The sequence below is a fragment of the Macaca thibetana genome, chromosome 5 (genome assembly GCF_024542745.1).
Source record: "Macaca thibetana thibetana isolate TM-01 chromosome 5, ASM2454274v1, whole genome shotgun sequence".
Lineage (NCBI taxonomy): Eukaryota > Metazoa > Chordata > Mammalia > Primates > Cercopithecidae > Macaca > Macaca thibetana.
Genome location: NC_065582.1, coordinates 146,127,247 through 146,155,056, shown reverse-complemented (window position 1 = coordinate 146,155,056; position 27,810 = coordinate 146,127,247). Strand labels below are relative to the sequence as shown.

The window sequence follows — 27,810 nt, the reverse complement described above, 5'->3', positions numbered from 1 at the left end:
CTCTGTCACCCAGGCTGGAGTGCAGTGGCCGGATCTCAGCTCACTGCAAGCTCCGCCTCCTGGGTTTACGCCATTCTCCTGCCTCAGCCTCCCGAGTAGCTGGGACTACAGGAGCCCGCCATCTCGCCCGGCTAGTTTTTTGTATTTTTTAGTAGCGACGGGGTTTCACTGTGTTAGCCAGGATGGTCTCGATCTCCTGACCTCGTGATCCGCCCGTCTCGGCCTCCCAAAGTGCTAGGATTACAGCCTTGAGCCACCGCGCCCGGCCCGCAACCAATAATTTTCATTTGCTAAATATAGTAACCTTAGACCAACAAGAAAGTCAGAGCTGCCTACGGGGTGAGTGCAGCAGGCTTTGGGGGGAACATTCCAGCTTCCCCAGGGCTCTACCATGTAAAATGCAACACTCCTCAACGAAGGTAATCACTCCTGGGCCAGTTTCCCTTTCAGGATTCAAAGTCCCACAATTGAACACTCAAAGAAAAGAATGACAAGGACCTGGAAGGTCCTTACACATGTCTAATTCAAACTGAACCTTTCCTCAAAGGAAGACCATCATAGGAAGAAGTGTTAGGGTAGGGGAGCAAGCTATGTCACTCTCTCAAAAACACCAAATTATGGAGAGCATAAAAGATTTGATTTCTGAAATTCACACAGTAGGTCACTGACTGGGATGAGAGCCTAGAAAGTATGATGGTAGCTAGACTTCGATTCAGCAGACACATTTATTTTAGCTACATCCATCTCCATCTTCTCAGGTACCCGTTGGAGATAGCTGCCTGGTTAGTCTTGGGGTGTAGTAATGAGCCATTACAACTATAAATTACTTTCTTAGAATGAAGACTCCAAAGAGAGATCCTGAATTTACTGCCCCAAGGGAGGAGACTGCATCATCAGTTAATAAGTGGGAGCAACAAGGAGAAACACTGGCATAGTTCAGCAACAGGGGCACTGGAATCATGGCTGACGTGTTTGCTGTTACATTCTCTTTCAGTCCCTTCTTGTGTGCCATCAAAAACTCTGGGATTTGATAAGAAATAGCTTAAGTTTTAGGGGAAAGAGGATAGAGGAATAATAGCTAAAGAGTTTCTTTTTTTTTTTTTTTTTTTTTTTTTTTTTTTGAGACAGGGTCTCCCTCTGTCACCCAGGCTGGAGTGCAGCGGCATGATCTCACTCACTGCAACCTCCACCTCCCAGGTTCAAGCAATTCTCCCACCTCAGGTTCCCAAGTAGCTGGGATTACAGGCGTGCACCACCACGCCCAGCTAATTTTTCTGTTTTTAGTAGAGATGGGATTTCACCATGCCGGCCAGGCTGGTCTCGAAATCCTGACCTCAAGGGATCCACCTGCCTCAGCCTCCCAAAGTCCTAGGATTATAGGTGTGAGCCATTGCACCTGGCCCAAAGGTTTCTTTTTGAAGTGATTAAGATGTTCTAAACTTACTGTGTAAAATGACTGTTGAAATGTTCCCAAACTGTGTGTGGGTTGCACATGCCTGTGAATATACTAGCATCCATTGAGCTGTACATGTAGTTTGTATTTATTTATTTTTATTTTTTTGAGATGGAGTCTCACTCTGTCTCCCAGAGTCTGCTTTCCAGTCTGGAGTGCACTGGCACAATCTCAGCTCACTGCAACCTCTACCTCCTGGGTTCAAGCGATTCTCCTGCCTCAGCCTCCTAAGTAGCTGGGATTACAAGCATGCACCACCATGCCTGGATAATTTTTTTGTATTTTCAGTACAGACGGGGTTTCACCATGTTGGACAGGCTGGTCTCAAACTCCTGACCTCAAGTGATCCACCCGCCTCGGCCTCCCAAAGTGCTGGGATTACAGGTGTGAGTCACCGCGCCTGGTCTGAACTGTACAATTTAAGTGGGTGAATTGTACAACGTATGAATAATATCTTAATAAAGCTGTTTTTATTTTTAATTCTGGTATTTAGGAACATGAAGAACACATAAGACACTGATCAAGAACACTAACCATAAGTACCTGGAGGGGCAACAAAGGCAGTGAGAGAGGTGGTGGCTTTCATTTCTTTTTTTCTACTTTTGATAGAGTCCTGAGTGCAAGAATCTTTCACTTTCCTCTCAACGCCTATTAGAAAAAATAAAACAGCAGCTCAAATGTTTCCTGACCTTCAGGCTTATCAAGGTTTGGGGGCTATGATGAATTGAGAAGGCTTTCCCTAAACCTTAGGGACAGAAGCCCACACTCCATTCTAGCTGAGTTGCCGGATCGGGGAATAGGCCAGGTACTGGGAAAGGTTTTTTTTGTAACAAGATGGAAATCTAGACTTGTGCATGCCTGTGTGCCTGTGTAACAACTTAAATTTTAAACGCTCTCAACTGACTCACTTTTTAAAGATCGGAGCTGGGCATGGTGGCTCACACCTATAATCCCAGCGAGTCCAGAGGCTGACGCATGAGGATTGCTTTAGCCCAGAAATTTGAGGTTACGGTGCGCCATGATCATGTCACTGTACTCCAGTGGGGAACAGACTGTACTGGGGAACAGACTCTGTCTCTTTAAAAAAAAAAAAAAAAGATTGGGCAAGACAACAGTGCACAGAAGAGCAAACAAACATCTTGGGGGCCTCCTATTACCGGTAAACTCTCTGTTTGCAACCTCTCATCTTGGACCCTGGTCTCCAAGCCTTAGACACATTGCCTCACCTGGTGAATGACACTGTGAATAAGAGATCAGCTTTTAGCTTTGTTGTGGTCATCTTAAAATGCAACAGCCCAAAGGGCAGAACAACCCAATATCCATCAACAGGTGAATGAATATATACAAAATGTGATATTGTCCGTTACAAAGGAATATTTCAGTCTTAAAGAAATGAAGTGCTGGACATGCCATAACTAGGAAGGACTGTAAGTGTATCCTGTTGAGTGAAAGAAACCAGACACAACAGTCCATATATTGCATGATGCCTTTTCTTTTGAGACGGAGTCTCGCTCTGTCACCCAGGCTGGAGTGCAGTGGTGCCATCTTGGCTCGCTGCAACCGCCTCCCAGGTTCAAGTGATTCTCCTGCCTCAGCCTCCTGAGTAGCTGGGACCACAGTCACCCGCCACCAAGCCTGGCTAAGTTTTGTATTTTTAGTAGAGTCGGGGTTTCCCCATGTTGGCCAGGCTAGTCTCGAACTCCTGAACTCAGGTGATCCACCTGCCTCAGCCTCCCAAAGTGCTAGGATTATAAGTGTGAGCCACCGCACCCTGCTGCATGGTTCTATTTATATGAAAAATCTAGCTGGGCGCAGTGGCTCAAAAAAAAAAAAGAAAGAAAAAGAAAAATCTAGAATAGGTGAATCCATAGAGACTGAAAGCAAATCAGTGGTTGCCAGGGGCTGGGGGAAGGTGGGATAAGGAGCGGCTTCTTAAATGGGGACAAGGGTCTCCTTGGGGGGTGATGAAAATGTGTTGGAAGTAGGTAGAGGTGATGGTTATACCATATTGTGAATCTACTAAATGCCACAGAATTGTATACTTTAAAATAGTTAACTTTACATTAAATGTAAATTTTAGACTAAAATGTAAATTTTGGTCTAAAAAAAGGCAACAACATCTGGGATAAGAAAATCAGATACGTGACCAGGTGTGGTGGCTCGCACCTGTAATCCCAGCACTTTGAGAGATCAAAGTGGGAGGGTTACTTGAGGTCAGGAGTTCAAGACCAGCCTGGCCAACATGGTGAAACCCCATCTCTACTAAAAATACAAAATTAGCCGGGCGCGGTGGCACGCCCCTGTAATCCCAGCTACTTGGGAGGCTGAGGCAGGAGAATTGCTTGGAGGTGGAGGTTGCAGTGAGCTGAGATTACACCATTGCACTCCTGCCTGGGCGACAGAGCAAGACTTCATCCCAAAAGGAAAAAGAAAAAAAGAAAAGCAGGTATGTGGGGAGAATTTCACAGTTACCCTAACGAGTAATAGGTTCTACCTGAGACAAGGGCTCCCCAGAGCGTCAACACTGGAGTGGAGTTCTCTAGCCTTTTAGAGAGGGCACAGGACATGTACAAGTGAAGACATACGGCAGAAAGAGCATGTAATGCTCAGGAACTACCAATAATTTGGTGGGAGGTAAATTTCTGTGAAAATGGAACCTCTCAAAGTTAATATATACTTTGGATGCCTAGGAGAGCTTCACCAAGGTAATATGAGAGAGCATCACTTCCAAAATAATGCTTTACATCTCAGGAAAAAATGCTTGTTTATAAATAAAATAATGCTGTGCTCATTTATAATAGGAGTCTCCATTTCCAGAAGTCCACCGTTTCCCATTCAGATTTCAAATGTATAATCTTTGACCTGTATTACAAAGCTAGCATCGAAGTAGAGTACAGGAGAATCATCCGTTTGCAATCATTAACCTATTTTCCTCTTATTTACACCACCTGGTATCACACTTAGTTTTTCTTTTCTTTTTTTTTTTTTTTTTTGAGACAGGTCTTACTGGGTCACCCAGGCTAGAGTGCAGTGGTGCAATCATAGCTCACTGCAGCCTCAAACTCCTGGACTCAAGCAGTCCTCCCACCTCAGCCCCCTTAGTAGCTGGGAGCCCCCTTAGTAGCTGGGACCACAGGCATCCACCTGGCTTAATCTTTTTTTTTTTTTTTTTTCAGACGGAGTTTTGCTCTTGTTGCCCAGGCTGGAGTGCAATGGCATGATGTCAGCTCACCGCAACCTCTACCTCCTGGGTTCAAGCGATTCTCCTGCCTCAGCCTCCCAAGTGCTAGGATTACAGGCATGCACCACCATGCACACCGAATTTTGTATTTTTAGTAGAGACAGGGTTTCTCCGTGTTGGTCAGCTGGTCTCAAACTCCCAACTTCAGGTGATCCACCCTCCTCGGCCTCCCAAAGTGCTGGGATTACAGGCATGAGCCACCGCGCCCGGCCAATTTTTGTATTTTTTGTAGAGACAGGGCCTTATGTTGCTCAGGCTGGTCTCAAACTCCTGAGCTCAGGCAATCCGCCCACCTTGGTCTCCCAGTGATAGGATTACAGGTGTGAGCCATGGCACTCAACCCCCTATTTCTTCTTGTAAAACTGAAATGACATCTGAACCTTAGGTTTACTAGCGTCCTCATCCAATTTAGAATCAATGCAAACAATTTGGGACATACATTTTTATAAAAACATTAAATAATTTTGTATTCAAGGAACCAACTTTAACAATGAAAGCACTGAATAATACCTTCAGTAGGGAGGCCCCTGGAAGACCGCTTTAGAAATACCTGAAACACTGATACACCTGTACATCCCTACCAAGGGAATCGCTTAGAAAATCATTTTTCTTGGGAGGCCGAGGCAGGTGGATCACCTGAGGTCAGAAGTTAAAGACCAGCCTGAGCAACATGGCGAAACCCCGTCTCTATTAAAAATACAAGAATTAGCTGGGCGCGGTGGCTCAAGCCTGTAATCCCAGCACTTTGGGAGGCCGAGACGGGCGGATCACGAGGTCAGGAGATCGAGACCATCCTGGCTAACACGGTGAAACCCCGTCTCTACTAAAAAACACAAAAAACTAGCCGGGCGAGGTGGCGGGCGCCTGTAGTCCCAGCTACTCGGGAGGCTGAGGCAGGAGAATGGCGTGAACCCAGGAGGCGGAGCTTGCAGTGAGCTGAGATCCGGCCACTGCACTCCAGCCCGGGCGGCAGAGACTCCTTCTCAAAAAAAAAAAAAAAAAAAAGCCGGGCGCGGTGGCTCACGCCTGTAATCCCAGCACTTTGGGAGGCCGAGGCGGGCGGATCACAAGGTCAGGAGATCGAGACCACGGTGAAACCCCGTCTCTACTAAAAATACAAAAAATGAGCCGGGCGCAGTGGCGGGCGCCTGTAGTCCCAGCTACTCGGGAGGCTGGGGCAGGAGAATGGCGTGAACCCAGGAGGCGGAGCTTGCAGTGAGCCAGGATCGCGCCACTGCACTCCAGCTTGGGCGACAGAGCGAGACTCCGTCTCAAAAAAAAAAAAAAAAAAAAAAAAAAAAAAAAAAAAACAAGAATTAGCCAGATGTGGTGGCGGGTGCCCGTAATCCCACCTACTCAGGAGGCTGAGAGGCAGGAGAATTGCTTGAACCCAGGAGGCGGAGGTTGCAGTGAGCTGAGATTGCGCCATTGCACTCCAGCCTAGGCAACAGAGCAAGACTCCGTCTCAAAAAAACAAACAAAAAATAAAGAAAGAAAAGAACATCATTTTTCTCTTCTCCACCCCTACCCCCACTTCCACCCACTTCAAATATGAAAATCTCCACACTGGCCTGTTTCCTCCACCAGAACTGTACAGGAATAAGAAAGACAACAGAGAGCATATTCTGCTATGGTCAGGAATATTTCTCTTGATCTGAGGGTACACACATGAGGTCATTGCACATTGCTTCTCAGACTGGCTCTTTCTGAGATGTTTTGTAAAACAGCATGTTCCAGTGTCTTTCACATCGTTTGTACTGAGATAGCAAATCTGCAAGGAGTGACATTGGACCAAGATAGGAAAAGTCAAGGCCTTCTGGTACGACAGTCTTCCAGAACTGACGACACAGCTTGGTCTCGAAAGCTCTCATTATATGGCTACACGTTTTACTGGTAGGAGCATATAAACTGTCACAGCTACCGAACTCCTCTGCATGACATTCAAGGCCTCACCTAACCAGACCTCAACCCTATATTCTCTTCTCTCCCTCTATTTCACTTCACTCGTGGTCAAACTGAGCCATTGTCTTGTCTCTGTTCCCTATATGCAACCTGATGCATCAGTCTCAATGCCTTTGCTCATGCTATCCTCATAGCCCAGAATATTCTTGCTCTGAACTCCATGGACCCAAATCCTTGTTTCTCCCTGCCAACTCCTTCAAAAAGCCCTCCCGATTGTCTCCCTCCTTTCCACTCCAATCTCTTTCTGTATCTCTTTTGTAAATAATATCACTCTCTATCTTGATTTTTTACCTAGTAGTACTTATCATTTTCTGTGTTTTATTATTGTATTTCACGGGCTTCTTTAAGAGCACCTCAAGGTTGAAGACTGAGTATTATTGTATGATTAATCTTTGTATTCTATCTTTTTTGGCAGACACCACAGATTGCCATGCAATAGCCATTCCTCTCTTCTTTGCTAAGAGAGCTCCAAGGTCTCCTAGCTAACAGATGGACGGCTTGGCTTCAAAGCTCTTGAACCTTACCACTACACTATCAAGCACTCCACATGCTTAACACCATGCATTCTTCAGCTTTTCTTGGAAGAGGAAATAATCAGTTAAGACAATTATCTCCATAATTCTGGCTTGGGAAGCAGGAATAGCCATCATTAAAGGAACGAGGAAGGGCTGGGCGCAGTGGCTCATGCTTGTATTTCCAGCACTTTGGGAGGCTGAGGCAGGCAGATCACTTGAGGTCATGAGTTCAAGACCAGCCTGACCAACATAGTGAAATCCCATCTCTACCAAAAATATAAAAATTAGCCAGGCATGGTGGCAGGTGCCTGTAATTCCAGCTACTCGGGAGGCTGAGGCAGGAGAACTGCTTGAACCTGGGAGGCGAAGGTTGCAGTAAGCAGAGATTGCACCACTGCATTCTAGCCTGGGCGACAGAGCAAGAGTATCTCAAAAAAAGAAAAGGAAAGAAAAGAAGGAAGCGTTATGATTTGTTTTTGCAAAAGAAATAGAAATCGCCTCATCAATTCTTTATCATTTATGTTGAAAAGATCAGGCCGGGTGCTGTGGATCATGCCTGTAATCCTAGCACTTTGGGAGGCTGAGGCAGGAGGATCACTTGAGGTCAGAAGTTCAAGACCAGTCTGGCCAACATGGCGAAACTCTAAACCTTTGTATATTTATCTACTAAAAATACAAAAATTAGCCAGGCAGGGTGGCGTGTGCCTATAATCCCAGCTACTTGGGAAGCTGAGGCAGGAGAATCGCTTGAACCCGGGAGGCAGAGCTTGCAGTGAACCGAGATCGCATCACTACTCTCCAGGTTGGGCAACAGAGACTTCGTCCCCACCGCCCAAAAAAAAAAAAAAAGAGAGAAGATTTGCTCAATTGCTTTTTGCTGACCTTCACCTATCTATCTGCAGCCAGTGTGGACATAGTCTCTCTGCACGCAGTCAGTGTTCAATAAGCCAGCATTCTAAGCCCATAAGACAAGGAAAGTTGCAAGGGAACAAGGGAACGCAATGTGCCTAATCAGAGGCATGGGCAAGGCATGCTGCTAAGCTGAGAACTTTCAGGAGCAGGGAGGTGACCATCCTTGGAGCTGTTCTTTCTGTCACAGGACAAATGGAATTTGCTGGGTCTGTCGACATGAGGGTGGAAAAAGGGAGAGCAAGAGGAAAGAAGCTTAAAGCAGAGGAGTAAGATAACATCATTCCGTGCACAGAGGTTGGGAGGAGAAAGGTGGATCATTCCTGGTCTCCTGAGACAAAAGGACGGGAGAATTCTTAGGTTTATGGGGGGGGGAAGGTCTTTTGTTCACTTCCTGGTGCAGGCACACGTACCTACATATTGCTGTTTCTCTAGCCAGATTACTTACTCAGTGTAGTGAGTGTGCCTATGCTACACAAGAGGATAGCAACCATTTTGTAAAGGGTCAGACAGGAAAAATGTTAGGCTTTCTGAGCCATACAGTTTCAGTGGCTACTGCTCAACTCTGCCATGTTGAGCAACAGTCATAAATAGGTCTTCACACTGTGTCCCAATAAAATTGTATTTATGGATGATGAAATTTGACTTTCATCTTATGTCCCAATTGGCCCAAAAGATTACTCTTCTTTTATTCTTTCTCCCTAACCATTAAGCATGCAAAGCCCACACCTTGTGTATGCGCACACACCCTCTGTAGCACAGGAAAAGGACGCCCCTGGGAAGGATAATCACTGCGTTCAGGGGAGTGGCCACCCCTGAGAAGAGAGAAAGAGAATCAAGGTGAGGGGCATGAGGGGCCTCAGTTCTGTCTCCAGTGGTTTATTCCTCACGTCGGTCCCAGATACAGAAGTGTTTGGTGTACCTTTCAGTAGGTCAGAAATAAAACAAATTTTTAAATATCAAAGTATTTAAAGTTTTGGTTTATCAGCCGGGCGCAGTGGCCTGTAATCCCAGCACCTTGGGAGGCTGAGGCAGGTGGATCATGAGGTCAGGAGATCGACACCATCCTGGCTAACATGGTGAAACCCCATCTCTACTAAAAACACAAAACATTAGCCAGCCATGGTAGCACGCGCCTGTAGTCCCAGCTACTCAGGAGACTGAGGCAGGAAAATCACTTGAACCCAGGAGATGGAGGTTGCTGTGAGCCGAGATCGCGCCACTGCACTCCAGCTTGGGTGACAGAGCGAGACTCCATCTCAAAAAATACATATATATAGTTTTAGTTTATCAAAATACTTCAATAAATAAATATTTATAGGCTGAGGGCAGTGGCTCACACCTGTAATCCCAATATTTTGAGAGGTCGAGGTGAGTGGATAACTTGAGGTCAGGAGCACGAGACCAGCCTGGAGCCTGGCCAACATCGCAAAACCCCATCTCTATTTTGTATTTTGTAAAAATACAAAAATTAGCCGGGCATGGTGGCAGGCACCTGTAGTCCCAGCTACTCCAGAGGCTGAGGCAGGAGAACGGCTTGAACCCAGGAGGTGGAGGTTGCAGTGAGGCAAGATCACGCCACTGCACTCCAGCCTGGGTGACAGAGAAAGACTCCATCTCAAATAAATAAATGAATAAATATTTATGTATTTATATAGGTATTAAATATGTATTCATTTAAATGAATACTTATTGAAATAATTTGATAAACTGGAAATTTAAAATAAAACAATGCACATAAACGTGCCCAAGTTCATTACCGTTTTTTTTGCAGAAATGATTATGTTAGTAAAAAGCATTAAATAAATAAGCAAACAAACAATAGCACCTGCCCAGGAAAAGGCTCTTATTTCAGTTTTTGAATCACCATGAAAGATTTTCCTGAGGATCAAGCCAGAAGGGGCAAAGGCACCGGCAAAAATGTATTCACATCTCCAATCTTAAGTCTCTTGATTTCATTTCTGCATTAAAGCATTTTCTGTTTTCTAAAACAAGATCTTTTGGTCAATTTAGCATACCAACTGCTAGCCTAACTCCACAAAATGGAATCTTTTTAAGGCAGGGAGCTATATTAAGTCCCCAACATTTACTTTCTGAAAATTCTTTAGTGTATTATTGCATAGCAGAGTAGTGTGACAAGGATCAAAAGATTAGAAACAATTTCAATTAACTCCTTCTGCTAATATACATAGAGGAATGACCACTGAATTTTGCCGCAATGTCTAATGGAAAATAAAGTGCGCACACAGGAGATTTACCATTTACCCCAATCACAGAACTTTATTTATTTATTTATTTATTTAGAGATGGGGTCTCAGTCTGCCACCCAGGCTGGAGTGCAGTTGTGTGATCTCAGCTCACTGCAACCTCCACCTACCAGGCTCAAGTCATCCTCCCACCACAGCCTCCTGAGTAGCTGGGACCACAGGTGCACACCACCATGTCCAGCTAGTCTTTATATTGTTTTGTAGAGATAGGGTTTTGCCATGTTGTCCAGGCTGGTATCAAACTTTCCTGAGCTTAAGCAATCTGCCCCCCTCAAGCTCCCAAAGTGCTGGGATTACAGGCATGAGCCACCGTGCCCGGTCCCAATCATAGAACTTTAAAATGCTGCTTTGTTTCAAAAAAAAAAGAGACAAATAAATAAATAGGTGAATTTTTAAAAATAAAATGCTGCTTACAGAATAAAAACACCAAAAACGCTTTGCAGGAATGAAAGTCTGAAAATGATGTAATATAGTAAGAGTATAAATTAAGCTATTTTTAAAAAATCCTTTGATTTAGGGTTTCTACATTCTATATTCTATAGTGTCCATCAGTCCTCTGCTCATATGTGTTTAAGCCATAAATGAATTCTCAGAGTCTTTTATCCTTGTAAAACCAAAAAAAAAAAAAAAAAAAAAAAGAGGGGGGCGGGTGGGGAGGAGGAATCTGTCCAAAAAGGGCTGTAACTTATTCATCATCCTTGACTTCAACAAATAATTAGTACTGGTAAAGATTGTTCTCTAATTATTAGAAAGAGAAGTCCCTGGCCAGGCATAGTGGCTCATACCTGTAATCCCAGCACTTTGGGAGGCCAAGGTGGGCAGATCACTTGAGGTCAGGAGTTCAAGACCAGCCTGGCCAACATGACGAAATCCCATCTCTACTAAAAGTAAATATAAAAATTAGCTAGGTGTGGTGGTGTACACCTGTAACCCCAGGAGAATGAGGCAGAAGAATGGCTTGAACCCGGGAGGCAGAGGTTGCAGTGGGCCGAGATCACACCATTGGACTCCAGCCTAGGCGACAGAACAGGACTCCGTCTCAAAAAAAAGAAAAGAAAAAAAGAAAGAGAAATCCCTAAAGTTCAAAAGCCACAAAATAGAGAAAATAAGTTCAGCAGGACTTTCAAACCCAAATAGGTACTTACTACCCCCAACCCAGGAAAACGGAAACACACTTAGGTTGATCCTTAGTGTGGTGGATTAAAAATGTCTGTAAACTCTCTGTCACTCCTCTCATTGAGAAGTGGGAACCACACTTTCTCCACTTGAACCTGAGTGGGCTCTGTGCCTGCTTCAACCCAGAAGTGACACTGTTCCAGCTTCCAAACCCAGGCCTGGTAGCTTAGCTGTCCTATCTCTTGGGACACTCACACTTGGGACACTTCGCTGAAATGTAAGAAGTCCAACTACCCTGCAGGAGAGGTCTTACGGAGAGGCCCTGAAATGTTCCTGCCAAGGTGACAGGCATGTGAGCAAAGCCATCTTAAATCATCAAGCCTTCAGATGAGAATACAGAAATGAATTTTTTAAAAAAGTCCTCAAGCCAGACCAGCCACAAGTTGAATACTACCAACTAACCCCAGGTAATGCACATATAGCAGAATCTTCCAGCTAAGCCCTGCCCAAATCTGGTCCAAATCATGAGATAGTAGGCACTCAGTGAATATAGGGTGGTTTGTTGTACACCAAGAGATAACTGAGCCCTTGGCATCATTCTAGAAACTACAGACTAATATACCCCTGCACTTTAAATTTTTGGAAGAGTGCCTTTCCCACCCCAAAGCAGGAATTTTTTTTTTTCTTTTCCTGAGACAAGGCCTCACTCTGTTGCCCAGGCTGGAGTCCACTGGCGCCATCATAGCTCACTGCAGCCTTGACCTCCTGGGCTCAAAGTGATCCTCCCACCTCAGCCTCCTGAGCAGCTGGGACTACAGCCATAATAGCTGGCTAATTTTATATATATATATAAGTCATTTATATATATATTATTAAAATTATATACATTAAAATATATATATATATATATTTTTTTTTTTTGGAGAGACAAGGTATTGCTATGGTGACCAGGCTGGTCTCAAGCAATCCTCCTGTCTCTGCCTCCGAAAGTGCTGGGGTTACAGGTATGAGCCACCACAACTGGCCTAAAGAATGGATCTTAATTGATATTATTCTTGAAGGCAGAAGTAGGCTTTATAGATGAAAGTTACAAGAAACAAGATTACAAGGCCGAGCACAGTGACTCATGCCTGTAATCCTAGCACTTTGGGAGCCCAAGGCGGGCTGATCACCTGAGGTCGGGAGTTCAAGACCAGCCTAACCAACACGGAGAAACCCGTCTCTACTGAAAATATATAATTAGCCAGGCGTGGTGGCAGGCGCCTGTAATCTCAGCTACTCGGGACGCTGAGGGAGAAGAATTGCTTGAACTCGGGAGGCAGAGTTTGCCGTGAGCCAAGATCACGCCATTGTACTCTAGCCTGGACAACAAGAGTGAAACTCCATCTCAAAAAAAAAAAAAAAAGAAGAACATAAAAAGATCTTCCTAGTAAGGTTTTCCAGTCACAGCCTGAAGTGCCTCACGGAAATGATGACGTAACCATCACTGTAGGAATTCAAGGCCAGGATGGAAGCAATGAAGAAGCATAGCAACTTAACCCTTCAAATACCAAGTCAGGAAGACCTGAATCTGGATCTGTTTTGCTATAATTAGCTGTGTGTTTTAGGGCAAGTTGCTTAGCCTTTCTGAGTCTACTTGCTTAACTGTAAAATAGAGACAGTGATAACAGCAATCTCAGAGAACTATAAATGAGTGCCTAGCCCAAGGGAAGCTCTTGGTTCTCATGCTTGTCAGATCATGACTATCGCTAATGTTGGAAAGGCATTTCTGCATTGGATGGGATGTCAAACCAGAAAGCCCCGCTGGCCCTGTCCAGATAAAAACATGCTGGATCATTCCATGACCACTCATGGAAAGTTCACGTGTGCAGAAAACTAACTGAAAGCAACGGAAAAGATTTCAATGACAACTCAATCAAGTCAATGGCATTCTCTTTTTGTTAGCTTGAGGTTAATTTGTACTTAAAAGCCTTAATTATTTAAGCAGAAAAGCAGCAAAAGAACAATGGGTTTAAACTGGCATGCCAAAAAGCATCGCTTGCTTGTTTGTCGGCTTGACATAATTGGTTACAAGGCTTCCATTGTGGATTTATCATGTAGACTGTTTGCCACTCTTCCCGCACTGGCCTCCTTCCTCTGCTCTCTGTTCCTGGAAACTACGAGTCCGAGTACAACTGCCAACCCCAGGTGGCCCCAAGTTGTGGTGAAAAGAACAGGACTTAAAGGAAATTGTTTCAGTTCAGTCACTTACTAGCCCTTCAACTTAGAGGAAATTAAGAAATCTCTCTGGGTCAGGCGCGGTGGCTCACGCCTGTAACCCCAACACTTTGGGAGGCTGATGTGGGTGGATAGCTTGAGGTTAGGAGTTTGAAACCAGCCTGGCCAACATGGTGAAACTGTGTCTCTACTAAAAATACAAAAATTAGCCAGGTGTGGTGGTGTGCACCTGTAATCCCAGCTACTCAGGGGCTGAGGCAGGAGAATCACTTGAGCCCGGGAGGTAGAGGTTGCAGTCAGTGGAGATTGCACCACTGCACCTCTGCATTCCAGCCTGGGTGACAGAGCAAGACTCTATCACAAAAAAAAAAAAAAAAAAAAAGATACCTCACTGGACCTTCCATTTTTCTCCTATGGAGACTGGGAATAATTAATGAACCTCATAGAGATGTTCTAAAGAGGAAATAGAATGACTCCATATGGTTTGGATGTTATAAAACAAAATGCAATAGTTAGTAGTTATTACTTTTAGGGCCAAAACATAGAATATCGGCCGGGCACGGTCACTCATGCCTGTAATCCCAGCACTTTGGGAGGCTGAGGTGGGCAGATCACGAGGTCTAGAGATCGAGACCACCCTGCCCAACATGGTGAAACCCTGTCTCTACTAAAAATACAAAAATTAGCTGGGCATGGTGGCGCACGCCTGTAGTCCCAGTTACTCAGGAGGCTGAGGCAGGAAAATGACTTGAACCCAGGAGGCGGAGATTGCAGTGAACCGAGATCATGCCACTGCACTCCAGCCTGGCGACAGAGACTCCATCTCAAAAAAAAAAAAATGGAGTATCACAAATCTCAAGACAACTAGCCAAATGGGCAACCGAGAGAAGTAGCTCAGAATCTTAGATTCATTGTTCATTTCTCTGTTTACTTTTTTATTTCTTTTTTATTTATTAAGTCAGCTCTTTATTTCTTCCTTAAACAGGGTAAGTTTTTAGTTTTTTGCAAATCACTTTTGTTTTCTTCCCATTTTTTAAAATATAAACTTTTCATTGAAGTGTCATATATAAATAGAAAATTCACAAGTTAAGAGAGTACCCCAGGCCAGGTGTGATGGCTCACCATGCCTGTAATCCCAGCACTTTGGGAGGCTGAGGCAGGTGATTGCTTGAGCCCAGGAGTTCAAGGCTGGCCTGAGCAATATAGTGAGATCCCATCTTTAAAAAAAAATTTTTTTTAAAGAGTACTCCTCAGCCTGGCATGGTGGCTCACGCCTGTAATCCCAGCACTTTGAGAGGCCAAGATGGGCGGATCACGAGGTCAGGAGATCAAGACCATCCTGGCAAACATGGTGAAACCCCGTCTCTACTAAAAATACAAAAAATTAGCCGGGTGTGGTGGCGGGCACCTGTAGTCTCAGCTACTCCGGAGGCTGAGGCAGGAGAATGGCGTGAACACGGGAGGCTGAGCTTGCAGTGAGCTGAGATCGCGCCACTGCACTCCAGCCTGGGCGAGAGAGCGAGACTCTGTCTCAAAGACAAAAGGGATACTCCTCAGTGAACTTTAACAAACTGAACATAGTACTTATATAATCAGCACCCCAGAAGTCCCACATATAGTCACTGCCCACCAAAGGTTGACTGCTCTCCTGATTTCTAACACTAGATTCATTTTGTCTGTTTTTGAACATTACATAAAAGAGATTTTGCAGGATACACTCTATTAGCTTCTTTCACTGAACATGAGTTTGTGGCTTTAAGCACATTTTTGCACGCAGTAATAGTTGTTCTCATTTTATGTAGTATCCCATTCAATGAATATGCCACAATTTTTTAATTCATCTACTATTAATGGATATCTGAGTTGCTTCCAGCATGGGGATATTTTTAATGGTGCTGTTAAGAGCATTGTTAAACTTTTCTTTTGGTAAACATATGTATAAATTTCTGTTGAGTATATAACCTAGGAGTGGAATCATTGGGTTATAATGTACATATATTTTTAGATTTAGTGACTCCTCTTTGGCACTAGGCTTCTTCTCCTCTCCTCCTCTCTTTTCTCCTCCCCTCCTCTCCTCTCCTCTCTCTCTTTTTCTTTTTTTTTTTTTGAGATAGGGTCTCACCCTGTCACCCAGGCTTGAGTGCAATGCAGCCTCAACCTCCTCGGCTCAAGTGCTACTCCCACCTCAGCGTCACAAGTAGCTGGGACTACAGGAGCACGCCACCACATCCGGCTAATTTTTGTATTTTTTTGTAGAGACAGGGTTTCACCATGTTGCCCAGGCTGGTCTCAAACTCCTGAGCTCAAGCAATCCACCTGCCTTGGCCTCTCAAAATTCTGAGATTACAGGCGCTCAGTGAGCCATCGCTCCCAGCTGGCACCAGGCATTTCAATCAGTGCTGATTTTATGTTCCTGTCTCTGACTCCAGGATCTCATTCCTTCATTCAGTCTCCACACAACCAACTACACCCAGCTTAGTGAAAAACAGCAGTGATCATGTTGTTCATTTCAAAACATGTTTTGGGAATGCTGCAATCCATTACACTTACCATCACATTCAAGGTCTTCACCTTTTGGCCCTAACCAACCATTTATCCATTCAACAAATAATATCCCCAGCCTTGAGACACCTCACAGTCTGGTAAGGACAAACTAAACAAGTATCTATAATTTTACACAGGACCTGGCAGAGCCAAGTTCTGGAGGGATCCAGATGATCTGAGACACTTTAAGAGAAGTTATTTGAGCTGGTCCTAGGAAAGGATGGATGGAAAGGAGGAAAGACAGAGTAACAATGTGCTGCAATGAAAAAGCATGATGGGCTGGGTGCAGAGGCTCACACCTGTAATCCCAACACTTTGGGAGGCTAAGGCAGGAGCATCCCTTGAAGCCAGGAGTTCAAGACCGGCCTGAGCAACATAGCAAAACCCCATCTCTAAAAAATTGTTTTAAAAATTAGCCAGGAATGGTGGTACCTGCCTGTAGCCCCAGCTACTTGGGAGGCTGAGGAGGGAGGATCGCTTGAGCCTGGGAGTTAAAGGCTGCAGTGAATCGTGATTGCGCCACTGTACTCCAGCCTGGACAACAAAGCAAGACCTTGTCTCTCTAAAAACTAAAAAAATAGCCGGGCGCGGTGGCTCAAGCCTGTAATCCCAGCACTTTGGGAGGCCAAGACGGGCGGATTACGAGGTCAGGAGATTGAGACCATCCTGACTGACACAGCGAAACCCCGTCTCTACTAAAAAATACAAAAAATTAGCCGGGCGAGGTGGCGCGCGCCTGTAGTCCCAGCTACTCGGGAGACTGAGGCAGGAGAATGGCGTGAACCCGGGAGACGGAGCTTGCAGTGAGCTGAGATCCGGCCACTGTACTCCAGCCTGGGCGACAGAGCAAGACTCCGTCTCAAAAAAATAAAAAATAAAAAATAAAAAAATAAAAATAAGCATGATGAGTCCCATCCAGGGGCGAAAGAGACACATTTCACATGATTGCCACACGGCTTTTTTTTTTTTTTTTTTTTCTTTTGAGACGGAGTCTCACTCTGTTGCCCAGCCTGGAGTACAGTGGTGCAATCTCAGCTCATTGTAACCTCCGCCTACTGAGTTCAAGCTATTCTCCTGTCTCAGCCTCCTGAGTAGCTGGGACTACAGGCGCACACCACCATGCCTGACTAATTTTTGTATTTTCAGTGGAGACACGGTTTCACCATATTGGCCAGGCTGGTCTCAAACTCCTGACCTCGTGATCTGCCCAACTAGGCCTCCCAAAGTGCTAGGATTACAGACGTGAGCCACTACACCCGGTCTTCTTGTTGTTGTTGTTGTTGCCCTGACTGGAGTGCAGTGGCGCGATCTCAGCTCACTGCAACCTCCGCCTCCCGGGTTCAAGTGAATTCTCCTGCCTCAGACTCCCAAGTAGCTGGGATTACAGGCACCCGCCACCACGCCCTGCTAATTTTTTTGTATTTTTAGTAGAGACAGGGTTTCACCATATTGACCAGGCTGGTCTTCAACTCCTGACCTCAGGTGATCTGCCCGCCTCGGCTTCCCAAAGTGCTGGGATTACAGGGGTGAGCCCCTGTGCCCGGCCCACCACATGGCTCTTACAAAAGTGCATGAGCCAGCTCTGGGGCTGCAGCATAGACTGAACCCGAGTTCTGAAGGGCCCAGCACAGTGTTCAAACCTCACTCTGTAAGCCCCGATTTCTCCATATGTATAACACACACTGCTGCTTTTAGGTGGCAAATGAGTGGAGGCATTTCATTTTCAAGGTTTGGATAATTTATATGCATTTTAGAAAAATACCGATTTTCTGCCGGGCACGGTGGCTCACGCCTGTAATCTTAGCACTTTGAGAGGCTGAGGCGGGCAGATTACCTGATGTTAGGAGTTTGAGATCAATCTGCCCAACATGGTGAAACCCTGTCTCTACTAAAAATACAAAAATTAGCCAGGTGAGGTGGCCAGCTACTGTAATCCCAGCTACTCTAGAGGCTGAGGAAGGAGAATTGCTTGAACCCAAGAGGTAGAGGTTGCAGTGAGCCGAGATCACGCCACTGCACTCCAGCCAGCGAGACTCCATCTCAAAAAAAAAAACCAAAAAATTGGTTTTCCATTTTCCATTTAAGAAATGAGATAAAGTTCCACTTTAAGTAAAAGTATTTTAGTAAAACAAAAGTGAGTTGATTTAAAGAAAAATATTACTCAGCACTTTGGGAGGCCGAGGAAGGCGGATCACTTGAGGTAGGGAATTCGAGACCAGCCTAGCCACCATGGTGAAAGCCTGTCTCTACTTTAAAAAAAAAAAAAAAAAATTAGCCAGGTATGGTGGTGCATGCCTGTAATCCCAGCTACTCAGGAGGCTGAGGCAGGAGAGTCTCTAGAACCCAGGAGGCAGAGGTTGCAGTGAGCCAAGATCACGTCACTGCACTCCAGCCTGGGTGACAGAGTGAGACATTGTCTCAAAAAAAAAATGAAAAATATTAAATGATAATGTAGGTGATATATAGGTATGGGGAAACTGAAAAGGTAGTAGGGAAATGATTGTTACTGGGAAACTACTGTAGAGAATCAAGGGACTTCTGGGAAATGTGGTCTCGGTAAGGAAAAAAAAAAAGAAAAACGGGGGACTAGTGGCAGTTTTTAACAGGTGAATGACATGGTCAGATCCGTCTTCCAGATGGACAGCTACTGAAAGCAGAGGACACACAATCTCTGGCCTCATCCATTGCTCTCTCCTGCACCCTCCTTGCCCTTTAGCCCCACCTAGACGGTTTCACAGATGGCCTGCCCGGCCCCCTGTCCCTGCTCTGCAGCACAGCGTGGTGGTTAAGAGATGAACTCTGAAGCCACACGGCCTGGATTTGGTCTCCGGCTCTCCACTTGCTGGCTGGCAACCTGGGTAAATTGCTTTACCTCTTTGTGCCTCATTTGCCATCTAGTAGGGTTGTGATGAGGACTGAGGAAGTTACTATTTGTAAAGGACTTGAAATGTGCATGGCATTCAGTAAATACTGAGATGTAAGTACTGACATGAACATGTGTTACAAGCCTGAGCAACGCAGTGACACCTCCTCTCTACTAAAAACAAAAACAAAAATAAGTTAGCCAGGCGTGGAGAGGCTGAGGTGGGAGGATCACTTGAGACCAGGAGATCGAGGCTACAGTGAACTATTATTGTGTCCCTGTACTCCAGCCTGGGCAACTGAGCAAGACTGTCAGGAAGAAAACCCACAGACATATGTGCTACTTTAAAATGACGTGTTTTATCTGCCCTAAATCACAACATCTCTTCTACACTGTGCAAAAATATATTTATTCAAAGTCCAGCTGAACCCGAAGATCCATCAACTGATGGATGAACAAAATCTGGTATGTACATACAATAGTACAATGGACTATTAGCCATAAAAAGGAATGAAGTACTGATACATGCCACAACACGGATGGATCCTGAAAACACATATGCTAAGAGAAATAAGCCAGACATGAGAGGCCACATATTGTATGGTTCTATTTATGCGAGACAGGCAAATCCATAGAGTCAAAAGGTTGATTACTGGTTGCCAGGGGATGGGAGAGAGAGAAATGAGAAGTGATTGCTTAATGGGTTTGGAATTTCTTTTGGGGGTAATGAAAATATTCTGGAATAGGACGGAGCATAGTGATTCATGCCTGTAATCCCAGCACTTTAAGAGGCTGTGGCAGGAGGATCACTTGAGCCCAGGAGTGTGAGACCAGCCTGCACAACACAGTGGGACTCCATCTCTACAAAAAGTTTAAAAATTATCCAGGTGTGCTGGCACACGCCTCTAATCCTAGCTATTCAGGAGGCTGCAGTGGGAAGTCAGGGATGCAGTGAGCTGTGGTCACATCACTGCACTCTAGCCTGGGCCAGAGTGAGACCATGTCTCAAATTAAAATAAGAAAAAGTAAAGAAAATATTGTGGAATAGATAATGGTGATGGTTGCACAACTTTGTGAATTACTAAAAGCCACTGCATTTTCTACTTTAACATGGTGAATTTTCAGCCAGGCGCGGTGGCTCACACCTATAATCTCAGCACTTTGGGAGGTCGAGGCAGGCAAATTGCCTGCGTTCAGGAGTTGGAGACCAGCCTGGGCAACATGGTGAAACCCCATCTCTACTAAAATACAAAAAATTGGCCAGGCATGGCAGCGTGCCCCTATAGTCCCAGCTACTTGGGAGGCTGAGGCAGGAGAATTGCTTGAACCAGGGAAGCGGAGGTTGCAGTGAGCCAAGCTCACACCACTGCATGCCAGCCTGGGCAACAGAGCGAAACTCTGTCTCCAAAAAAAAAGGTGAATTTTCTACTTTAAAATGGTGAATTTCACAGTATATTAATTATATGTCAGAAAAAAAAATCTAGCAAAAAATCACCCCTCTTCCCCAGCTGCCACTCCTGTGGGCTCCCTGTTCAATATCACATGCCATGTTATAGTACAGTGAGTTGGACAAAAGTGAGTTGTCCCCACATGAGTGTGAGCAGCTGAGGGCAGGAAGAGTGTCCTGTTCACCTATAACTCCCCAGAACTTAGCAGAGCGACCAATAGGTACCCAGCAGGAGCTCCAGTAAACGCTCACTGATATAATAAGCAGAGCATTACCATTTGAGCGGAAGGCAGACTTGGAGATTAATTTATTTTCCATAATGTGCAGACTCTAAATTATCAACCTGATAGCAACGAAACAACTGCCTCTGCACAGGGGCCCAATTCATTATTGAGTATTAAGACCAAGTATGAAATAGCAATAAAAAGCCCTTTCTTTTGTCAGTGAGAGTGAAACAAGCTTAGACTTGGATCTCTTTTTCTCTCCTGTCAACTAGGCTTGATGATGCTGGACAAACATGCACATCCTGAACTTAGAGATTGCTGCAGCAATAACCATTTTGACTGTGATAATATTGGTGTTAGTAAGGTAAGTACAATTCTAAAATCCTGGCATGAAAGGCACACTCTGGGTGAGCACATGTTGTGAAGTAAATGTAAATAGCAGAAATCCCACAAACACGGAACCAATGAATGAAGTTAAATCTTATATGTACATTCCTTAGAGATGACCCACTCATCCTGCTGTCATTGCTGATTTGGAAAAACAAGATGATACGAAACATGCGAGCTCTCTGCAGTGTTTGGCTATGTCTCCATACCTCTTCTTTCATTTATTTATTTATTTATTAGATAGAATTTTGCTCTTGTCACTCAGGCTGGAGTGCGGTGGCATGATCTCAGCTTACTGCAACCTCCGCCTCCCGGGGTTCAAGTGATTCTCCTCCCTCAGTCTCCCGAGCAGCTGGGATTATAGGCACCCACCACCATGCCCAGCTAATTTTTTGTATTTTCAGTAAAAATGGGGTTTACCCATGTTGACCAGGCTGGTCTTAAACTCCTGACCGTAAGTGATTCACCCAGCTCGGCCTCCCAAAGTGCTGGGATTACAGGTGTGAGCCACCAAGCCCAGCCTGCTAATTTTTATTTTTATTTTTATTGGTTTTTTTGAGACTGAGACTCGCTCTATGACCCAGGTTGGAGTGCAGTGCCACAATCTCGGCTCACTGCAACCTCCGCCTCCCAGGTTCAAGTGATTCTTATGCCTCAGCCTCTAGAGTAACTGGGATTACAGGCACCCATCACCATGCCTGGCTAATTTTTGTATTTTTAGCAGAGACGGGGTTTCACCATGTTGGCCAGGCTGGTCTCAAACTCCTGACCTCAAGTGATCTGTCCACCTCAGCCTCCCAAAGTGCTGGGATTACAGGCGTGAGCCACTGCACCCAGCCGTGACTTTTTTCTTCTTTTTTAGCTTCCACTTGTCTCTGCTTTCTATAAATTATATGCTTTGCCCATGAGATAAAGTCCTTGCTCTCGGGTTTCTTCTTGCCTCTTCAGCCTTATCTCTCTCTAGGTTCCAGAATCCCTCCCCAAATGGCAACTAACTACCTGCTTTTCATATCTCTGGATCTCATTTAAGACTCATTCAAGCCAAGCGTAGTGGCTCACACCTGTAATCCCAGCACTTTGGGAGGCCGAGGAGGGCAGATCACCTGAGGTTGGGAGTTCGAGACCAGCCTGACCAACATGGAGAAACCCTGTCTTTACAAAAAATACAAAATTAGCCGGGCGTGGTGCCGCATGCCTGTAATCCCAGCTATGCGGGAGGCTGAGGCAGGAGAATCATTTGAACCGGGAGGCGGAGATTGCAGTGACAGTGACCTGAGATCTTGGCACTCCAGCCTGGGTGCCAAGAGTGAAACTCCGTCTCAAAAAAAAAAAAAAAAAAAAAAAAAAAAAAAAACCTCATTCAAGAATCATTTCTAATTCTAGAGCCAAATGGCCTGGGTTCAACTCCCAGTTCTGCCCTTACTAGCTACATAACCCTAGGCAAGTTATTTAACCTTTCTGTGCCTTGGTCTTCTGTGTATGGGGATCATAATTGTAGGTACTTCATAGTTTTCTTACGCAGATTCAATGAATTCATCTTCGTAAAGTGTTTAGAACAAGATCAAGCACACAACACATGCTATGTGACATGGTTTGGCTGTATTCCCATTCAAATCTCAACCTGAATTGTATCTCCCAGAATTCCCATGCGGTGTGGGAGGAACCCAGGGGGAGGTAATTGAATCATGGGGGCCAGTCTTTTCCAGGCTATTGTTGTGATAGTGAATAAGTGTCACGAGATCTGATGGGTTCATGAGGGGTTTCTGCTTTCACTTCTTCCTCATTCTCTGTTGCTGCCACCTCGTAAGAAGTGCCTTTCACCTACCCCATGATTATGAGACCTCCCCAACCATGGGGAACTGTTAAGTCCAATTAAACCTCTTTTTCTTCCCAGTCTCGGGTAGTCTTTATCAGCAGCATGAAAAGAGAGTAATACACACTGATGCTACTGATTCCTATCATAGCATCTAGAAAATTTCATGGCACTCATTTTTAATGCTTCAGTCTCTCTGGGTAAATGTAGGCACAAAATAAATGGTTTTCAATGAATCAGTGGATGGATAAATGAATATCTCTATTCTGGAAAGCACAAAAGAGTATTTTATTTTTGCTTACGTGTCTCATTTAGTCTGTGAGCTTCTCAACAACCCAGAATACTTTTGATGCATTTTGTATCTCCAATGCCTGACACAGAACCTGTATCCACTCCATGAATAAATGGTTGGAGTTGCTGCTACCCAAAAGAAAACAACAACAACAACAACAACAGCAACAAAAAAACCCACATAGGCCAGGAGCGGAGGCTCACGCCTGTAATCCCAGCACTTTGGGAGGCCGAGTCAGGCAGATCACCTGAGGTCAGTAGTTCGAGGCTAACCCGGACCAACATGGAGAAATCCTGTCTCCATTAAAAATACAAAAAAAATTAGCCAGGCGTGGTGGCCATGCCTGTAATCCCAGCTACCAGGAGGCTGAGGCAGGAGAATTGCTTGAACCCAGAAGGTGGAGGGTGCGGTGAGTCTAGATCGCGCCGCTGCACTCCAACCTGGGCAACAATTGCCAAACTCTGTCTCAAAAAAAAAAAACCACCCACACAGAATCATCAAAATAAGTTTTGCAAGCAAACTTGAAATCACTATTCAAGACTTGGGCAAAACCAAAGAGCATCTGAGATTAACTGGGACATCTTATCCAAGATATCATTGATTATATATATATATAAAATGTATCTACGATAAGATACATGAGAGGTGTACTAAAATAATCAAGCATTGAGTCTTGGATTAAGACGGATGAATATAATTCCTGTTAAAAGAAAGAAGGATAACAAACAAGAAGTCCTGGGGAATCTGAATGAATTGGATCCTGATCATGGATCTACAACATGTGGATGTGGAGAAATAATGGTATCTAGGGTCCATATCTAACTGATATTCAAGAAGTATAGCTAGATGGCCAGGTGCTGTGGCTCATGCCTATAATCCCAGCACTTTGGAAGGCTGACGCAGGCAGATCACTTGAGGTCAGGAGTTCAAGAACAGCCTCTACTAAAAACACAAATTAGCTAGGTGTGGTGGCACACACTTGTAATCCCAGCTACTTGGGAGACTGAGGCAGGAGAATAGCTTGAACCTAGGAGGGGGAGGTTGCAGTGAACCGAGATCTCACCACTGCACTTGCACTCCAGCCTGGGCAAGAGAGCAAGACTCTGTCTCAAAAAAAAAAAAGAAGTATAGCTAGAAATTCTATGAATGACTTTGTCAAAAATATATTCTCTGATGTCTGCCAGAAGCAGAAACTAGGATGGGCAGTTCTTTAATCTAATCGAACAGGGCATTTGTAGGACTTTTGTGACCTTAAATGACCTAAAATAACATAAAAGGTCATCAGAGAATTTCTAAGCTTCTCAGTACACATCATTTTCCCACTTATTATATCTGAGGGTGTCTTGTATTCAGCAAAAATGAGAGCTCATTCAGCTGCATTTTATTTCCACTACAAAGAAGTCAAACCTAGAACCCATCTCAATTTGCAGAGGGATCTTCATTCATCTATGATCTCCATTCCCTAGGTTTTTGTTTCCTTTGGTTGTAATTAATTTCTTATGGAAACTTAGGTAAACTCAGCTTCTCTCAGCCAAGAACAACTGCAAACACATTTATTTATCTTCCTTCCCCAAATCTACAGGACATCAAATATTGACTAAAAGGTTTCTTCAAAGGAAAATGTCAGCCTGGTACACGGACTTATTTCTAGCCATCCTTGAATGTTTGCTGTTTTCCCAAAGCTGCTGACAGTCCAGCTATACACCAGCATGTGTTCATTTAATATAAGTCTCCATGAAGCTGAAAGCACTGTACAATGATTTTTGTTTGTTTTTGCTTTAAATGAAGTCAAGATACAGTCTTAATAAAATACAGGACAACTTCATTTTAACCAAACCTAAACCTTTAAACTTCAGGCATCTTTAGGTCTGAAAAGATTCTACTAACAACTTTCTCAAAGTTCAGCTTTGTCTGAAATATATAAATATCAAGAAGTCCTTCAAGAAAAAAAAAAAGCATACCAAAACTCTGGGGATATTCTAATGACATTAGTAGCCTCGAAAGAAAAATTCTTAGAATCTGAGAAGGAAACAGTGAAGTGGCTGAATTCATGACGAAGGGAAAAATAAACTATGAAATGAGGACTTTTCTAGCAGGCTGCTGTTAAAACACTTAACATTCCTAAGAACAGAGTTCAGTTCGACTTCTTACTGACCCTCTCCCCTAATACCTTCTTGGACCCTGAATCATCAGAAGAGAGATGAGTTTAACTCATTGGTGATAAAAAACTAAAGAAAGGAATATCGTTCATGGTGTGTAAGACAGTAGTAACAGGCCAGGTATGGTGACTCATGCTTGTAATCCCAGCACTTTGGGAGGCCAAGGCAGGAGGATTGCTTGACCAGCCTGGGCAACATAGTGAGATCCCATTTTAAAAAAAAAAAGAAAGAAAAAAGAACAGTAGTGACTGTGGAAAACACTCTAGAATGGGGTTTCTCAGCCTCAGCCCTATGGACACTATGGGCTGGAAAATTCTTTGTTGTGAGTGGCTTCCCTGGGCACTGTAGGATATCCAGCAGTACCCCTGGCCTTTACCTACTAGATGCCAGAAGCTCCCAAGCCCCACCCCCACTACTGCCTCCCACATTGTGACAACCAAAAACATCTCCAGACATTACCAAATGTTCCTTGGAAGACAAAATCTAGAACCACCAGTCTGGAACCATCCTATATACTAGCAATATTCACTATCTCAGAAGGGATCTGAGAGTTAAGAATCAAATCTGTAAGAACTTTGTAAGATTTGGAACAAGCCATCTAACCTAGAATTATTTCCTTCCTGCAACTTAAAGCCAAGTGACCATCCCCCATCCACTTCACCCCGATCCCTTCAGACATCCAATGAACCAGCAGCCTTTTAGTGATTTGAACCATGAAAGTAAAAAGAATTAGAGAAAATGCAGCTGTGTAAAACATAAATCAAAGCCTAGTCCAAAATCTCCCCCCACCCGCCCCCACCAATCTAATTTTAAAAGAAAGGAAAGTGAAAGGCAGTGAGGACAAGGGCTATGGCCAGGGTCAATTGTCTGAGGTGATATAAGCCAAGAACAGACCTTGTAGAAGACTGGGTCCTGGTCCAAAGACCTGGTTATTCCAAACCTGACCTCCTTTGGGAAGCTTTACAACAGTCTTGGCCAGGTGCAGTGGCTCACACCTGTAATTCCAGCACTCTGAGAGGTCAAGGGGGTAGGATTGCTTCAGCCCAGAAGTTTGAGACAAACCTGGGCAAAAGAATGAGACCCCCTTCTCTACCAAAAAAAAAAAAAAAATTAGCTGAGTATGGTGGCGCACACTTGTAGTCCCAGCTACTTAGGAGGCAAAGACGGAAATATCACTTGAGCCTAGAAGGTCAAGGCTGCAGTGAGCCTTGGGCAACATGGTGAAAAGGACCCTGTCACACACACACACACACACACACACACACACACACACACACACACACACACAAAAGAGTCTCAATTCTGACCACCATTTACCTTGGGCAAGTTATTAGATAGTGCCTCATTTCTACACCTGTCAAATGAGGATAATTGTAAAACCTACTTCTCATGGGTGGTTTTGTTGGTTAAATAAAATCATGGCCAGGTACAGTGACTCACACTTGTAATCCCAGCACTTTGGGAAGCTGAGGCAAGAGGATCACTTGAACACAGGAGGTTGAGGCTGCAGTGAGCTATGATCACACCACTGCACTCCGGTCTGGGCAACAGAGCAAAACCCTGTCTCAAAAAAAATAAAAATAAGAAACCATGCATGGCATACAGTGGGTGCTCAATAAATGTTAGTCATAGCTGGGTAGGCGTGGTGGCTTACTTGAGCTCAAGAGTTCAAGACCAGCCTGGGCAACATGGTGAAACCTTGTCTCTACAAAATATACAAAAAAAATTAGGCAGGCATGGTGGCATGCGCCTGTGGTCCCAGCTACTTAGGAGGCCGAGGTGGGAGAATCTCTTGAACCCAGGAGGTCAAGGCTGCAGTGAGCTGAGATCACTCTACTGCACTCCAGCCTGGATGACACAGTGAGACCCTAACTCAAAAAAAAAAAAAAAAAAAGTCATTATCCACACAAAGCCTCTTTCGCTACATGACTGTTCCAGGTGCACCTTATACAGCTCCTCACCAAAGTTGCTTTCTTATTAACAACAGAATTCAGCCAGATATGGTGGCTCACACCTATAATTCCAGCACTTTGGGAGGCCAAAGCAGGTGGATCACCTGAGGTCAGGAGTTCAAGACCAGCCTGGCTAACATGGTGAAACCCCATCTCTACTAAAAATACAAAAATTAGCTGGGCATAATAGTGCATGCCTGTAATCCCAGCTACTTGGGAGGCTGAGGAATGAAAATCGCTTGAACCCAGCAGACAGAGATTGCAGTGAGCTGAGACCACACCACTGCACTCCCGCCTGGGCAAAAAAAGAGTGAGACTCTGTCTCAAAATTAATTAACTAATTAATTGTGAAAACTTCAGGCGCTTCATATCCTTTTGGAAACTGAACCATCTTAGGCAAAACAAATAACCACAGCATCTGTGGCTCAATTAAGCAATAATAAAAACAA

The 27,810-nt window shown here is 44.5% G+C and overlaps 1 protein-coding gene across 5 annotated transcripts in view; it reads right to left on the bottom strand.

Annotated features, from left to right (window-relative positions):
- The window catches only part of RBM47 (RNA binding motif protein 47), a 209,581-nt gene that overhangs the window by 164,408 nt on the left and 17,363 nt on the right, over positions 1 to 27,810 (bottom strand). The window lies entirely within an intron of this gene.